Source organism: Megascapheus bottae, chromosome 11 (assembly GCF_031878675.1).
Source record: "Megascapheus bottae isolate mThoBot1 chromosome 11, mThoBot2.hap1, whole genome shotgun sequence".
Classification (NCBI taxonomy): Eukaryota; Metazoa; Chordata; class Mammalia; order Rodentia; family Geomyidae; genus Megascapheus; species Megascapheus bottae.
The window spans coordinates 28,914,036-28,933,086 of NC_143519.1; the positions used below are offsets into that span (position 1 = coordinate 28,914,036).

At 34.1% G+C, this 19,051-nt stretch overlaps 1 pseudogene; it reads left to right on the forward strand.

The window, feature by feature from the left end:
* Positions 1 to 3,893: 3,893 nt before the first annotated feature.
* Positions 3,894 to 4,734, forward strand: LOC150056858 (transmembrane protein 39B pseudogene; annotated as a pseudogene).
* The last annotated feature ends 14,317 nt before the right edge of the window (positions 4,735 to 19,051 follow it).

Genomic DNA, 19,051 nt, shown 5'->3' on the forward strand with positions numbered 1-19,051 from the left:
CTCTGTATACTCCATGCTTGTTATTTTCTAGTCACCACAAATATACACTCAGACTGACATATAACTATTCACCTATGAAAAAGAATATACTAGTCATGCCATTCTACAACATAATTTTTTAAAAATATTTTATTATCAAGGTGATGTATAGAGGGGTTACAGTTAAATTCATAAGGTTGTGATTATATTACTTCTCGAACATTGTTTCCCTTTCCCATGTTTTTCTCCCACTTTCTGTCCCCCAAACTTGTCTTGTGAATACTGCTGTTGCATTGGTTCACACTTTGTCCTGTGTCTCATGATCTTGCTTTATCTCTTTCCTCCCCTAATTCAAATGAACACATAAATATGTATATATAATACACCTCTACATCATAATTTTTAACAACATTATATACACATCTACAACTGAATTCTATATTTCAGAATATAATGGCTGCCTGTGTTAATTGTTTTTTTGTATAATGCAATATTCAATGTATTTAATATCTTAAGCCAGCTTATAGCAATTCAATCACTGACCAAAAATTGAATTTGATTCCATAGTATAGGTATTACACTGTTCCAATAAATATGGGAGCACAGTTTTGTATTTTCTATGCTCACCTTTATTGACTTTGGTCATTGTCCCCTGTAGTACGATATTTGAATCTGGCAGTTGGAGGAATTTTACCATAACTGAGTGCAGTAATTTTTTTTAAATATGATGAGAGTGGATGTCCAACTGGTACTGATGAAATAGAAACAGGTACATCATTTAACTTCATAAGAAAACTTACTGAAAGAGTGATCTGAAATATAATCTTACCTACTTAAGAGAATGAGACCTGGAGAATTATTTTGGCAAGTTTCCTTAGTCAGAAAATTCTGTAAGATTTTATATAAGACTAAAGGAATGATTCAAGTGGTAGTGCCCATGCCAAAGAAAAATATGGGACCTTGATTATCAAGTACAAAATCACAATACCAGCAAAAACAAACATATATCTAAAATATACCAATAAGAAATGTCTGTTTTGCAAGACAGATAGTTTACAAGCATTTGTTCATGGTTTGCTTTCTAGTTAGATGGCACATTTTTAGAAACTAAAGCAATTTTAATTGATGATCATTAAACATTCTTGTTGGATTATTTTCTCTTTAAAAATGTTGGCATTCTTTGTTTGCCCTTATATGTGGAAGATAAATTTAGCTTCTAAACTTATAAGTAAATACATTGATTGGTGTGCAAATGTATACAAATGTATTAACTGAAGCATTATTGATTCAGGGAAGAACCCAAATAATCTAATTCCTTAGAAAAGGAAGGTCAAAGTTCAATCAAATAAACACCAGGAAACAGGTATCTGACAAGGGTATGAGTCAAGGAAAAACGTATAAAAGAATGAAGAGGAAAATATAGGGCCAATGCAGTCAGAAATTCAATGTATACCCTAGAAAATTACAAAGAATGAAGAAACAGATGGGTGAGGGAGAGTTTGGTAAGCATATCAAAATGGGTGACATTGATCAAGATACAATTTAATCATCAATGTCATCTAACTGAAGCAGCAAAAAAAAATTCACAGACAGAAGAAATGTAGTGTAAGGAATCTTTGGACCCAGGAGAAAGAAATTCTGTCTTGAATCTTAAAAAGCCTATTTTCAACAGGAACTAATATGTGTCTTGTAGCTCTTTAGCTACAAGAAGGAAGATGTTGAAATATATTGTTATTCATCATTCCTATACTGTGACTCTAATGATTTTTTAATTTAAGAGTGGCTTATTATTACCTGTTATTGAAACTGCAATAAAATGAAAGAACAAAATAATAAAAATTAGATTAAAAGTTTTAGACTTTTTTGTAGATATTTTGAAAATCTGTGTAAAACTGATTTTTTGTTACCATTAACTGCCTTATGCCCAAAAGGCATAATATAAATTATAAAAGTTTCCTACATTACAATGCCTCTCATTTAAAGTTGTATTTCATAACTTTCCCATAATTGGTAAACTTAGGTACTCAGAGTTTTATGCACATTTACTGTATAGCATTTGATTCTAATGACAGTGAGAAACAAATCTCCCAATATGGCCGAAATAACAATATTCTAAGTAATTTGTCCTTAGGGTTTAACACTTCTGTTGTGCGTAAGCCATGTTAATAAACTGATTCTATACTGATAGCAATAAAAGCACACACACAAAAAATTCTTGGACAGATGAATTTATAATTATGTTATCCAAAGGTAACAATGATGAAATCACACATACACACTCAACAATCATCTTCTCTATTGATGCAAGAATTTCATAGAACAATTTACTTTTCCATTGAAATGTGACTTAATATAAACTAATTGCATCAAATGTAGAAAGTGTTTTCAACAGCCGGGCGAGGTAGCTCACACCTGCAATCCTAGCTATTCAGGAGGCTGAGATCTGAGGATCATGGTTCAAAACCAGCCTGGGCACTAAAGAACTTGAGACTCCAATTAATTACTAGAAAATGGGAAGTGGAACTGTGGCAAAAGCAGTAAGACAGTAGCCTTGAGCTGAAGAGCTCAGGAACAATGCCCAGGCCTTGGCACTCTCCCTGAGTATTTAGCTCAATGGTAATTCTATCACTTAAGCCAGAGCTCCATTTCTAACTTTTTAAAAATATAAATTTAATTGAAGATAAAATTATCACAGACGTTTTTTTGCTTAGTCTATTCTCCTCAAATCATTAGGATTATAGATGTGAGCCATCAGTCACAACATAACTTTATCTCAAGGATTAAATTTCATCAGTAATATTATATTCTTAAAATGATTTATTATATTAGTATACATCATAATTTCACTTTCTTCAATGTGCTATCAACCACTGTATTCACTATGACAATATGATAAAGTAATTTTTGGTCTAATGTCTGGATAAAATTTTGCTTTAACATAGATTTGTACATTGGCAGAAGCTATTAAACCTAGCAGGATTACTGTTTATCTCATCTTCATCAAGAAAATTAGTTACCATGTTATGTTAACATTCCCTATTTCCATTGCACAATAATCTGTTATAAACTATGACTTGTATCAAAGCATTTTAATAAATTGTATAAAACAACCCTCAATTAGACTTTCATCTTTGTCAGAAAAAGTGAGCTAGTAACTCTTAATTATTACTTCCTAACTGTATATTAAAAGACTTTTCCTTCCCTCTCAGCCATTAACTCAGAGTCATTTCTTTCATTTCTTTTTATTTTTTTATCACTAACACACTAATTTTCTTCCATTGTCTAAACAATTGGATTGAATCTAATTTTCCAGAACTTTCTCCAGATGAGCATTATGTTTTTCCCGATCTTTCATTTACAATCTGATGCCTGATAAGTGCGAAATTATAAAGACAGAGTGAAAATGTTAGTACTAATCTAAAATATGTACATATAGAAAGTTATATCTAAACATAGATAGCTATAGTTGTAACTAGTTATAAGTTATATAACTATAGTTATAACTGTGGAATGAAATATCTATCTATTTATCTATCTATCTATCTATCTATCTATCTATCTATCTATCTATCTGTCCACCTGTCTGTAGTTCACTGTGAGGAATTGGACTAACCCCAAATTAACAGACATACATAAAAATTAGTACATCCGGCCTGTTGCCTAGTGATTGCGGGCCATTATGATTATCTTTTGTTATCACTAGACCATGGAAATTGGGACACATCTCTTGTTCCTTAACATACAGACAAATGCTAAGAATAGCCATTGAATAGCCATTGGCTGGGAAGCTGGATGGAGCAGCCAGAAGGACTTCAGCCCCAAGGGGAAAGCAGAGTGTCCTCTGGGACTGAGGGTTGGGATGCTAGCCCGTGGTCAGGCCTGCCCTCACCACCATCTTCCTCAGCAGGTTTGGGATGTACATTCCATTTCTACAGCTGAAGTATGATTTTCACAAGACAAACCTCTTCAACCACAAGGCCTCTGTGGGGCCACGTGAGGCAGTCAGTGCCCTGGCGAGCGGTCGAGACTACTTGCTGACACTTTGAGAAACATGGAAGCAGCACACTCGACAGCTCTACGGCCCAGGTGCCATGCCTATCCATGCCTGCTGCCTGTCACCCAGCCTTATTCGCAAAGTAGAATTCCTCAAAATGGATTTCAACTGGCGCATGAAGGAAGTGCTGGTCAGCTCCATGCTGAGTGCCTATTACGTGGCCTTTGTGCCTGTCTGGTTTGTGAAGAACACACATTATACTATGACAAACGTTGGTCCTGCGAGCTTTTACTGCTGGTGTCCATCAGCACCTCAGTGATTCTCATGTAGCACCCTTGCCTGCCAGCTACTGTGACCTGCTGCACAAGGCTGATGCCCATCTTGGCTGCTGGCAGAAAGTGAATCCAGCCCTGAGCTACAATGTGCTACAGCATACGTGGACTAGAGAATGCATGTGGCCACAGGGTGTGCTGGTGAAGCACAGCAAGATTGTCTACAAAGCATTGGGCCACCACAATGTGGCCATCCCTTTTGATGTCTCCCATTTCCGATTCCACTTCTTTTTCTGCAAAACCTTGCAGATCAACATCCTCTTGCTGCTGGAGGGCGCCGCTCTTGTCTACCAGCTATCCTCCTTCATGTCCTCTGAAAAGTGGCACCAGACCATGTCACTGGCCTTGATCCTTTTCAGGGACTACTATGCCTTCTTCAAGCTGCTGCGCGACCGCCTGGTATTGGGCAAAGCCCACCGGTTCTTCTGAGCTCTAGGAGATCTCAGGGACAGTTCCAGGCTTCAGCCAGGGGATCCCTGGGAATGGGCTGTTGGGGAGGGTTGGCTGAGAGTCAGAAAAAGCAAAAACGGAAAAAAGATAAAAGAAAACGAAAAAAAAACCCAGAGCTTTGCATTTTTGTTAAGTATTTTTTTCTTTGATAATTGATGAACTAAAAGGAAAAAATGTCCTATTTTTATATTTCCAACAAAAATTATTACATCTATAATATTAAAAGCTTCCTCAGATTCTTTTGTTAATTATATTTCTGCTAATGTGAGACAGATAAGTACAAAGTCAACTTAAAGAATAAAATGTTTGTTATTGCCTCTGTTTGGTTTCAGAGATTTAAGATACGGTTCTTATTTCTGTTGTTTCTGTATATGTGTTAGAGCAGAATATCATGGAATGGACCAAACTGGAGGAAGAAAAGATAATTCATGGCGATCAGGAAATAAACCGAGCTGAAGGAAAGAGCAAGGAACACTGATTCCAAGGGCATGTTCCATAACCATCTACTTTCTTTAGGTATGCCAGAACCTCTCAGTGGTAACTAGCTCCAATAATGCATTATTAGTATGCTTATTATGTCATAATCTGACTAATCATTTCCCAATAGACATACGTTTGAGCATTGCTTTATTGGGGACATTGCATTTGGAGGATAATTTTTATCCAAAAATAATCAATAGAAGAAAAGGCAGTAACTGGGGCAAACAGATTCTTGGCATTTCTTTGTATAGGAAACAGTACTGCACAGCAAAGAATTTCATTAATTTCAAAACTTATGTTAGGAATTATTGCTGCTTGTGTCAGAAATGTGGCCTAGTGGTCGAGTGCTTGTCTAGCATGCACGAAGCCCCAGATTTGATTCCTGGATACTACATACAGAGAAAAAGCCAGAAGTGATTATGTGGTTCAAGTGGTAGAATGCAAGTCTTGAGAAAGCCCAAGGGTAGTGCCCAGGCCTGATTTCAAACCCTAGGACTGGGGGAAAGTGAAATTATTGCTTGTAGTCAACTTGTGGACGGTCATTTTATAAAATATCATGTAATCAAATTTGAAAGATGAAGTAGACATTACAATTGGTAGGGCCAGCAATGAAGAAGGAATGATACAACGGACTGTAGTCATTCCCTTAGAGAATTACACAATAAAATCAAGAATCTTCAGCAGTTGGCATTCATGTTAATAATCAAAATCTGTGCTGATGGTGTGGCCCAGGTGAACTTTCTCCATGTCTAGCCCTTTCCTACACTATATGGTATCATTTTCTATTTTATAAACCCTAGTTAGAGTGATTATTTTTAATATTCAAATATACAGTGATACTGCACATTTCAGTTGAAGGGACAACACTCAGGTCTGTGCTCAAACTCCAGCAATGGTACAAAAAATGTACATAAATACATACTTGTATACATACATACACAGTAATAAAATGCAAAAGAGTTTTTTTTTCATTGTAAGCTCTCCAATGAATATCTTCTGTTATTTTTTATAGTATTGAAAAGGTGATGTCTAGAATGTTCACAGCTACATAAATCAGATTGAGTACATTTATTTTTTTAAATGTCACTCCTTCCCTCACTCTTTCCGAGTCTTTGTCTCCCATACCCACCCATATGTTGTACAGTGTCTATTAAATATCACTGCTCAACTTTTCCCCCTTTGTACCACCATTCTGTATTTTCCCTTACTCTCCGAAGAGTAAGGGAACAAATAAGAGAAAAGTAAATGAAAAGAGAAACAGTAAGAAAGAAAAAAATCCATTGCCTCAGGAGCAAGGGTAATTCACAAGAAATGTACTCATTACTTTGCATATGTAACTGTTTCTCACATCTGTGTCATCACCTTGACATTAAAATTAAATTAAAAAATAAAAAAACATGTTTCTACTCCCTAGAATTCACTTGGAAAATGATTGTTTTATATGGTAAAACGCACATAGCCATTTCACCCATTCTCCTAAAAATAACCTCCTTTGGTCTGACAGTGGGTGAATGCCTAGAGACCTATTATTATGTTATTCTTTTCAATGCTATTTCTTGGCTGTGAGCATCTATTGCTCTATTTCATCTGCAGTTTTCAGAAAACCTATGATAGCGTTCTCTGCATGGTTTTCAACATGTGGAAACCATTAGAAGTTCTTAAATAGTGGGGTTTTTTTGATCCCCTTCAGAATCATTGGCACAATGGTACTGATTATACATATAAGTCATAGATCATAGCTCATCATATTAATGTATCTCAGTTTTATATTTTACAAAACTAATATGTCTTCAATATTGGTTTTTTGAGGTACTGTTTGTCACGGCTTTTCAAATATTTTCTCTGCCAATTAATTTCAGTTCTATTAATTGAGTAAAAGAGGTGTTTCACAGAATATTTTACTTTAATGAATTTGTTTACAGACTAATTAAGGTGCTCAGGACAATCTAATTGTTATCAGAAAAAAGCTGCATATGTTGTCAAATATGAAAGAAAAATATCTGGATGTTATTATGAGTATGAGCTACCATTGACAATAATTATATCTTTTCACACAGTCTTGCTAAACTTGAAATTGTTCAGCTTGCACATCTAAAGATTTCCATGGCAGTCTTCTGGAGCAATTAGATAGAAATTCTTGCAGAGCAGTATGTGTTTCTTTAGCAGTGTTTATCTCATTTCAAATTTATACAAGATAAACTATTGCTTGATGATTCAGATTACTCATTTACACATCTATGAACACTCACATATAAACTGATTCTCCTCATTTTTTTCTAAAATTACCCTAATAGACAAACTTCAGAAAATAATACCTTGAGGAATAATGATGGATTGTTCCCTTGGAGTAAACTTAATAGATAACATTTAAATGAGAAAGGACAAATTAATCAAATACATTTTGACATATTTTATTCAAAATAGTGTCATTGCATATCTGTATTCATAATAGCATTCCTCAGGGGGAAAAATGTCTCACTTGAAGGTCAAAACTGAAGATAAGAGAAACCCAGGCTCATTAACACCTCAGAATATTTCTGGCACTGATTTAATCAAAGATCATGAGGAAAAAATAAAGTGTGGTATACCTGAAAGATATATTTTATATATGTTTTAGCTGTCCTTCTTACACAAGAGATTAATTTTGTATATTCAACCAATTTATAAGGTGTGACAAATTTCTGTTGTTCATCAACAACCTCCATTATGATGCTCTGTTTTAACAGCCCGAATGGGATTAGACAAAAGTTTTAGGATGAACTATGGAGGAAGATTTGCAAGAAGTCAATAAAGAAGATGTACTAAAACTAGAGTAACCATCTAAGACATTTAAATTTTATTGTCCTAGTTTTGTGGTTTATAATTTATACAAGTTGTTAAAGATTGGGAGATCTAGTTTGAATGAAACATAATTGTATTCCCAGCACTTAGAAGACTTTAGCCAGGACTTAGTGGGCAGCTTGAGCAACATAGCAAATACCAATCTGCCAGGGTGACATAGCAATACTGGTATAGATACTGATACCAATGTAATGGCTGTGTCTTGGGTGTGAATACATATTTCTGTGGCAGAGGAAATATCAATTAACCTGAAAGTTATTTATGTTTATATGAAATCTATTTAAAGATATACACAGGCAAGAAATTCCAAACATAATTTAAAAAATTATAAATCTTGTTTTAAATTAACTCATGGTGTTTCATGTTGTTGTATACATAAATCATGTATGTTCATGGCATCAGAACAATACTCTGCTATGTGCATTAAATACAGTACCACTGTACAGTTTTAAATGATCACTGTACAGTTTTAAAGGATCTTTGAGCCACACTATTCATTATTCAAATCTAACAGACAACAACTCTAAAATTGAACATATACATATTGTACTGCTAGATCTGAATTACTCCAATGATCATTTAATCAATCCATTAGTTATTTCTGATACATATTTGAAGTTATTTCAAGTTTTGAAAGACCTCTTGTTTTGCATTCTGACAGATGTTTAAATGGTTTATGATTTAATTAGGAATATTACTATAGCATATTAAGAATATCAGATGATTTTGTAGGATCCTATAAAGTCCAATTATGCCTGCATATTATAATTTATCTCCAGAAATGTAATTTAATATATGCATAATATAATGTCTTTATAATATTTAAATTTTAATTAATCCATGATAAATTTATTTTAGTATAAATGCACTGAGTAAAAGAAAAACTGAGCACTATAGAACCCAGCTACATTTTTGTGCATGAGTTGGTATCATTTTTTCATCATTTTAATCTAGGTGTTTTGTGTCTCAAGAAGGAAAAAAAAGTTCTGATTTTATGAGCACCTGAACAGACTTTAAATCTAGATGAATGAGACTATTACCTGGGTAGATAATCCATTTATCTCCAGTGACAATCTACAATAATGTTACAGTACTTTTTGCTTTCACAATGTAATATCGGATACCCAAAACTATACTTGAGCCCCCTGAAGTGACTGTCAAAGAATAGTATCATGTCTCACTAATGAATATACAACTAATATAATAAATGGAAAAACAGCCGTGTAGTTAAGAAGATAATAATCTCTTTTAAAGATAATCTGCTTACATTTAGCAAATATCCTAATATATAAGAAAATGACACTTTTTTTTTCTTTTTTTGCCAGTCCTGGGCTTGAGCTCAGGGCCTGAGCACTGTCCTTGGACTTTCTCAAGGCTAGAGCTCTACCATTTGAGCCTCAGCACCACTTCCGGCTTTTTTCTATGTATGTGATACCGAGGAATTGAACCCGGGTCTTCATGCATGCTAGGCAAGCACTTTAACCACTAGGCCAAACTCCCGGCCCCAAGAAAATGACATTTTATCTGCATTCAGCAAATCAGACATAGGCTGTTGCAAATGTATTTAACTGGTCTCCTTCAGAGAACTAGTGGTAGAACTGGTTAATTTCATTTGTCATGCCAACAAACTGATATACGCATGGGAGTCCATTGCGTTGTATTACATGCTCTTGGCTGCTAAGCTGGGACTTGTTTCTTTTTTTTTTTTTTTTTTTTGCCAGTCCTGGGCTTGAGCTCAGGGCATGAGCCCTGTCCTTGGACTTTCTCAAGGCTAGAGCTCTACCGCTTGAGCCTCAGAACCACATCTGGCTTTTTTTTTTCTATGTATGTGGTACCAAGGAATTGAACCCGGGTCTTTGTGCATGCTAGGCAAGCACTCTACCACTAGGCCAAACTCCTGGCCCACTGGGACTTGTTTCTATACATATACTACTATCATAGTAGAAAGACTGTAACAAATGCAGGGTTTTAATTAAGTGACTAAAACCAACTAGAGTGCTGATGGAAAATAAAAATATTGTATTTGATATCTCAAGGACTGCAGGCAGTGTCCCCAGTGTGTTGGTTTTTAGCAAATTTCTAAAAGGTGGGGGGATAGTAAACACAGCCCTTCAAAAATTTATACAACTAATATGTGGCTTTTATTTTTAATAGTTGACATAATTATTTATGCATTCAACTTTATAGAATCTTAAAAGACTCCCAAATATAAAATCTTTTTCTGTTTTCTTCATGCAGACTCAAGTTTAATCTATTACTTGCCTCACAAATATGTCTTAACATTTCCTTTACCTTCGCCCAACTGACATTTAATTTTTTTCGGTTTGGGCAGTTGAAAATTGTTTGTTCTTCTTTGGAAGGTAGTCTATTGTGGTTATAGATTGTAAGTATGACATTTTTGCTTTCATCAATTGAAAATGGTATTAAATTTTCTTGTCTCCAATTCCATCTTGCTATGTTGAGAGCCATATTTTATGCATTGGCTGGTTTTTTTTTTCAGGTGTTTCATTTTGATGTGCCTTTCTGTGACTTGATTTCATTTGTTTTAGCTTATTGGAAGTTTGTTGATCCCTAGTGCTGTGCTCTAATTAAGTCTGGTTATAGCTATAAACACAATTTTAAAATATAAATTTTATATAAATTTAAATATAAACATATGAACTTAAAAATTTAATGTTTACAAAAATGTAAATATGAACTACAAGTTTTATGGTTTTGTAAAGTTTTTGTTCAAGAATTGTTAGCAAAGAAATCCTTACTTCCATATCCTAGCTTTCATTTATTTTTCTCAGCCTCATCTTATATGGCCATGTGCACATAGCTTTTTGAGCTACTGTGATCCTCTGCTGGGGAAGTCCTGGAAGAATACTAATTATTATAAATGAGGCAAACCATGTAGCCTGTTTCCTTGGGTCTGTTTTATTGCACTTAATGTGTAGATAAGAGGTCTGTATTTGTGGTTGTTGTTTTAAATGTATATGTGAAGTTATTTCTTTTCTCTCTTTTTCCCACTTTTGTTTTATCCCCTATTGTTAATGTAACTGACTTTGGTATCTAGTATATTATGTATAATATATATTGCATGTTTATTTATGTGTTATATTAAATATGTGTTTCTTTAGATATTGTTTATTTGAAATAGGGAAAGAGAGGGAAAAAACAAGATGATTAGCAGGGATTGGGAAGAGGGAAAGTGGGAAAAAAGCATGGGAAGTTTTATCAATATCCAAGAATAATATATTCAACGCCTGTCATGTATAACTATAACCCCTCTATACATCACCAGGAAAATAAAATAAAGTTTAAAAAGAATTATTAGCAAAACAGGAAATAAATTAAAATGGATAAGAATCTATTCAGATAGATACTAACATACTAGATATTAAGATCAAATGTTACAAGAAATCGAACAATTTTAAAACCTTGACAAGATCTGAGTTTGATTGCTTAAGCTTGTATTCATTCCTCTATACTTAGGCGATGGCAGAGATCTGTATAAAAAAGATTCTGGTAAGCATTGTGACCCATATCTGTTATACATTTTATTTTATTTTATTTTATTTTTTGTGGGTCATGGAACTTGAACTCAACCTGGGCTCTGTCCCTGAGCTCTTCAGCTCAAGGTTACCATGTTACCCCTGGGCCTGGGCGTTGTTCTTGAGCTCTTCAGCTCAAGACTACCACCCTACCCTTCGGTCAAGCTCCACTTTCTGTTTTCTAGACGTTTATTGGAGATAAGAGTCTTGGGTCCTTTTGTGCCTGGGCTGGCTTTGAACCTTGATCCGCAGAACTCAGCCTCCTGAGTAGCTAGGATTGCAAGTGTGAATCACTGTGCCAGGCCTGCTATCCCATTTATGATGTGATACAATAGCCTGTCATCTCCAGTGAATTATGGAAGAAAAAGCAGGAAGATCACAGCCCAGGCTGGCCTGTGTGTAAAGAGAAATTGTACTAACATAAAAAATATGGCTGTAAGTGTGACTGAGAGAGCTAGCCTAGCAAATTTGAGGCTCTGAGTGTAATTGCTAGTGTAGATTCCCCCCAAAACATTCACAAAGACTTTTTTAAAATATGAAAATCAAATGAACATCACCTAATACATAAAATAATATTAACAACATCACTTTTTCTGAAGCTGGTAGCTCACTACTCTAATCCTAGCCTTTCAGGAGGCTGAGATCTGAGGATCACAGTTTAAAGCCAACCCAGGCAGCAAAGTTCCTAAGTCTCTTTGTTCCAAGTGACCACTAGAAGTGGAGTTTTGGTTCAAGTAGTAAAGCACTAGCCTTGAGCAAAAATGCTTTGGGACGGTGTCCTAGAACTAAGTTCAAGCTGCAGTACCTGCACACAAACACACACACACACACACACACACACACACACACACACACACACACAAATATACATATATATTTGTCATTAGAAAAAAATTTCAAATACTTTTTTATTTTGAAATATTTTTTATTTTAATGTATAGAGGGCTTACAATTATATTTGCCAGATAGAAGGTCCATTACTTCAAATATTTTTTAAAGTTAAATTTAAAAAGTAGATTAAATCAGACTGAAAAGAAAAAATTAAAACATTATGAGCATCAGTTTTCTCATTTGGTACATTTTCAAAACCAGAGACGTAAAATAATTAACTTGAGTAAACTGCATATTATTTGTTAAGGTTGTGGGGTGGGGATATGAGATTTTAGTTTTAGGTTTGTTTTTAATAGGAAAGGTTATTTTTAGAAACAGGCTGAGTATAACACTTTTAGAATATGTATTTTTACCAAAAATAAAATGCCTTTTGAACACAAATAATATTGTACAAAGCTATCATAACTTATATACTTAAAAGAGCAGAATAATATGTATTTTATATTTCCAAATAATTAATTGGAAAGGCAACTTTAGCATTAGACAGTAGGCTAGCAAATCCATTAGTAACTTATTATTATGGTCATCTAATTAAAAATGCAATTCCCAGTGACAGAATCTATACTTGTAAAATATTTAGTGGAATCTCTATTGCCATAGTAAAGTGATGACAGTTCTGTTACTGTGTTCCAAATTAAATTCAACAACAAAATAAACCCCCAAAATATATGACTAAAATAAAATACAAAGAATCATCATATGGGCAATTCATTAGAAAAAATTAATATGGATCATAACCTTTGAAAACACTGCAAAACTAATTTGCAGATCAGTCTAATTCACATTCATTTACAATATAGCATTTAACTATGATTTCATTTTAGTTACTTTTATTAGTAAGAAAAAACAGATTTTATTTTTTTTAAATTATATTATCAGGTTGATGTATAGAGATGTTACAATTACAATGGTAAGATAGTGAGTACATTACTTCTTGAACATTGTTACCCCTTCCCATGCTTTGCTTCCACCTATCTTTCCCCCACCACCTCCCAAGTTGTAAAGTTCATTTTTAATATATTTTCTTGTGAATTCTTGTTACTGTTTTTAATATATCATGTGAAGTTATTTCTTTACCCCTTTTTTCTCCTTTTATTGATTTTTTCCTTATGATTTATTCTCTGTTATTGCTGTATCGGATTTTGGTACTTGGTGTATTTTATACTCATCTATTTGCTTATTTGAATCAAGGAAGGGAGGGGAAAAACAAGACGATGAGATAAAGGATGAACCAGTATAATATTAATATTCACAAGAAATATCATTATTTTTTGGTAGTTGGGCATGCAGTCAGGGCCTGGACACTGTCCTTGGACACTTTTTGCTCAAGGCTAGAGTTCTGCCACTTGAACCAAAGCACCACTTCCAGCTTTTTCTGTGTATGTGGTACTGAGGAATGGAATCCAGGGCTTTGTGCATGCCAAGTGAGCACTCTACCACTAGGCTATGCTCCTGGCCCAGAAATATCCATTTTAAAAGTGTTCAAAATTTAAGTTTAGTATTTATTTATAAAAATGTATATTTTTTCCTTAAAACTTTAGGATTCAAGTTTCCTAGAACATTGATCTTCTATAGAACTCTATTTTATACTTTCACTATATATTTTGTAATAGGTTCCAAATTAATTTCTTAATCAATTTTATACAATTAATTTAATTTTTTGCATTTTTTCATTATCTCTATGTAAGCTTACAAAAGTTTTTCATAGCTATTGATACTATGAGTCACTGTAGTCATTAACAGTCACAAACTTGGAACATAAAATGTATATATTAACAAAATTTTAATGAGCGTATGCTTAAAATGACCTATTTGACTGACAAATATTTGGTTCACTTATTTTCTTTAGAGCTTATTATAATAAACAATAAGAAATCCATATATTCATTCAATTGGGTTAAAGAATAGGAAAGTACTTTAAATAATTTTGCTATAAACTAAGCAGAAAATCTAAAGCTATATGTTTTAAATATTATCAATTCAGCAGAATCCATTGTATCAAACTGAGGGCATCAAACAATCTTTGTTTGACTTTTCTAGACTCAGCGGTAAAGCTTGATTGATGACTGCTTATAATAGCAATAATCTTTGCAAAATCAGTCATTAGCACATTAACAACTAATTTGTTCTACTGGTAACTGCCTTTGGCTTTGCCTCAAGCTGTTAGCAAACTGGTCATTAAATGCTGGTTACAATTGATTTCGTAGAGCCCTGTTTAACAGAAATTTGATTTCAATTCAACACCCACTGAGACTAATTTTGATTTGGTAAACAAGTAAGTCTCTTTTTTTAAGGTTTGCCTTGATATGATAATGTTTGTTCTTTTATAATAGAGCAAAATGAATGTCCCAGAAGTCAGTCTACCTGTATCACATGGGTGTGTACTCCATAAATGACAAGATCAATGCTTACGTTTCTCAGTTGATGGCAGGGTACTCAGACTAATAGAACACAAGCAAAACAGTGAAGAATGTCATGTCCTCAGTTAACACATAAACATAAACTTTAAGACCTATATTACTGGATGGTAACTATACTCAGGGCTACAGAGAAATGAGATCATTTTTTTTCATATAATTTTTATTGTAGTTAATAGAGGGGTTACATTATATTCACCAGATAGAAGGTGCATTCCTTCACATACATTGATATCCTTTCTCATGTCTTGGACCTCATTTCCCTTCCCCCACCCCAGCCCCTCATCTTGTTTTCTGCCCTTCCCTATCAAATATACATATGTACAATATATCAGGTGAAATACTGTAACAATATGAAATAACCAGGGGATAGCAAACGAGATGAGAGATAACACAGTACATTAAGGACTCATTATATGGCTTTTGTTTCTATATCCTGGAGGTCCTTTCATCATGATAACTTTTTTCCATTTTCATTTGCAACGTACCTATCTTACACTTTCACTACAGATAGTTGTTATAATACTAGACTTTGGTAAAGACAGGCTCATATTTACAATCTTAGCCATCTCGTTTCACTTTTAAGGATATAGAGGACAGAAACACACTCCAATCATTCTCATATCATTATTCAGACTTACTATGGTTAGTACATGCACCATGTCTTTCCTGGGTAAAATTTGACACAAATCCTCTCCTTCTGTCCCTGAGAGGCCACAATTAAAGACTACTTCACCTCCTGGCATTCAGCTATTGCTTCCAGAATTAAATATCTGAAAGACAAAAAGAGTATCTATTGTCATACTTATATGCCTCTGTTTCTTTTCTTTCCTTTCATTTCCTTTCTTTTTTCTTTTCTTCTTGCCAATATTCATGTGGAGTAATTTATTTCTTATTTTATTAACTTTCCAGGGTCTTCACAATGCAAATTTATGTGTTTGTTATTCAGCAAAATTCCACTGAGTTTTATTTCAAATCACTCTATCATTCTCATGGGAAGAGTTTCCTTATGAGTTCTCAAATTTTCAACATCAAACTAAAAAGGCTCTGTATGGAAAAAGACAGAAAACAAAACAAAACCAAAATACATCTCACAGAATGGAAAAATTACCTTGGCAAGGTGGCTCATGCCTGAAATCCTAGCTACTCCGGAGGGTGAGATCTGAGGATCTCGATTCAAAGCCAGCAAACCTGGGCACTAAAGAATGTGAGACTCTTATCTCCAATTATCCAATTAATCACTAGAAAATAGGAACTGGGGCTGTGACTTATGGAGTAGGGCAGTAGCCTTGAGCTGAAGAGCTCAGGCACAGCACCCAGGCCCAGATTTCAAGCTCCATGACCCACAAAATAAATAAATAATATAAATAAGTGAATAAGTAAAGAATGGGAAGACTTATGTCAGCTACACATTGCACATTGGCCCACTATGCAGAAAATACGAGAACTTAAATAACTCAGGCCTCCATAAAACAATCACCCAACTAATAAATGTGCTAATATACTGAAAAGAATCTTCTCATAAGAAATAAAAATCACTAATAAACACCTGAAGAAATTCTCAGCATCCCTGACCATAAAGAAAATGTAAAAATAACATTGGAATCCATCTTACCTCGATTAGAATGACAATTTTGAAGAAAACAAACAATACAGATACTGGCAAGGATTCATAAGAGAAAAAAAAAGGTTAATATATTGTTGATGGGAATACATACAAACTTTTTCAACCACTTTGGAAAGCAGTGTGAAGATTTCTCAGAAGTTAAAATATAGGACTGTGCTGTGATTTCATCAATTCCATTCCTGGGTATTTATTCAAGACGGCGAACTGGGATTTATTAAAGCCATCAGCAAAGCAATGTTTATTGCAGCCCTACATGAGAAAATATGGTATACATACACAATGTATTTTATGCATTCATTAGTTGGAATGATTGTCTATAATTTCTAAATAGACTTGTAAAAAATATTTACATGGAATGAAGTAAGTCAGGCCTAGAGAGCAAAAGGACGCATGTTTTCCAATACATATGGATGATAGATTTAGGTTATAAACTTGTAGTTAAGAATGTTGGGTGGTATAAAAGTACAGAAATAAGTGCTAATTAAAATAACATAGATTCAAGTGATAATTCAAATAGTATAATTTCTTAGAAAGGTAAAGACAAAGTTCAACAAAATAAACTCCAAGAAACAAGTACTTAAAAGCTGTGGAATGGAGTCAAGGGGAAAGGGGAAGATGAGGGAAAAGAAGAGCTGGAGATTGAAGTAAAGAATTGATGTCAAGGGCCTGAAGTTTGGCCTAGTGGTAGAGTGCTTGCCTAGCATGCACGAAGACCTGGGTTAGATCCCTCAGTACCACATATATAGAAAAAAGCCGGAAAGGGTGCTGAGGCTCAAGTGGTAGAGCTCTAGCCTTGAGAAAGTCCAAGGATAGTGCTCATACCCTGAGCCCAAGCCCAGGACTGGCAAAAAAAAAAAAAAGAATTGATGTCAAGATTGAAGTCATTGAGGCTAAATGTAAGGACCTCCAAGATATAGAAACAAGAGCCATATAAGGTGTGACTGTTGTTCTTAATGTACTATGTTATTTCTCACTTTACCTCATTATTTGATATATTGTGTGTATGTTTATTTGTTTATTTGAAATAGGATAGGGAAGGGGGAAAAAGATGAGAGAAGGGGGTGGGGGAGGAAAATAAGGACCAAAACATGTGAAGGGGTAGCAATGATTGTTAAGAAATGGACCTTCTATCTGGTGAATATAATGTAACCCTTCTATTAATTACAAGGCTCTAGCCTTGAGAAAGTCCAAGGACAGTGCTCAGGCTCTGAGCTCAAGCCCAGGACTGGCAAAAAAAAAAAGTATAGAGTGAGGAAAGCCATGGGATAAGAATGGGTTAGAATGATGAGAGGAGTTGATCTATATGCCTTGTGTACATAAACTATGTTGATAACCTGCAACTCTTTTGTACAAATATTTAAAGATAACAAAACATATAGTCATAAGCTTAATTCTGAATTTGTTATACATTTTATTATAAGTATCAGCACCAATAAATTATACAAATCAATGGTGCTCACTGTCACATTTCCTAATGTGTACTGCACATTGATCTCACCCAGTTTTCATTTCTCCACTATCCTCGTCTTTCCTCCCTTATAATATAGATAGATAGATGGATAGATTGATAGAGAAATAGATACAATTTTAAATTGTTTTCAAATTAAAAATATTTTGGTTTTATAATCATGTAATCACTAAGTGAATCTAAGCTGTTGGAAATAGTGATACATTCCAGTATACTTTCCTTAATATATAAGAATTGCAGTCTTTCAATGGAATGAAGTGTGTGTGCATGTGCCCTGTCCATTGTATATTTTTCATATTTCAACTTGGAATTTACTTTTAATTAATTTTTCTCAGATTTTCAACAAAAATATTTTTTAACCTAATACTGAAGAACAAGTAAGAACTATAAAATTATCACAAATTCATGTAGTAGCTTAGGAAAATATTTAGGTAGCAAGGTTAGTTGAATGAAAAATTTCAAAAAGTTTTAAAATGTTACCACTAATGCATTGAAGCAAAAATTAAATCATATTTATAATAGGATAGAGTATAAGATGCTTCTTGAATGTCACCATTACCAATATTTGCTGGTAATGACACTATGGTACCTTATACTTAGCTTATACTTAGTGTTTTTTTGTTTTTTGGTTTTTTTTTGGTCAGTCATGGGCTTGAGCTCAGGGCCTGAGCACTGTCCTTGGACTTTCTCAAACTAGAGCTCTACCAGTTGATACACAGCACCACTTCCATTTTTTTTCTTTGTATGTGGTACCAAGGAATCAAACCCTGGTCTTTGTGCATGCTAGGCAAGCACTCTACCACTAAGTCAAACTCCCGGCCCTGCTTTTTACAAATACTTAAATGATATTTGGTGTTTGGTATTTAGGTGTTTTTTCAAATACCTAAAGTACTCCTGATATTGTACTCATGCTTGTGGTTATATTTATGTGAATTTCAAGTCACTATTTTTGGCTTATGCAAATAGTTTACACTTAAACAAAGTCAACCATTAAATTGCAGAAACCACAAAGTAAAGACAAAGCATGAAGATAAGA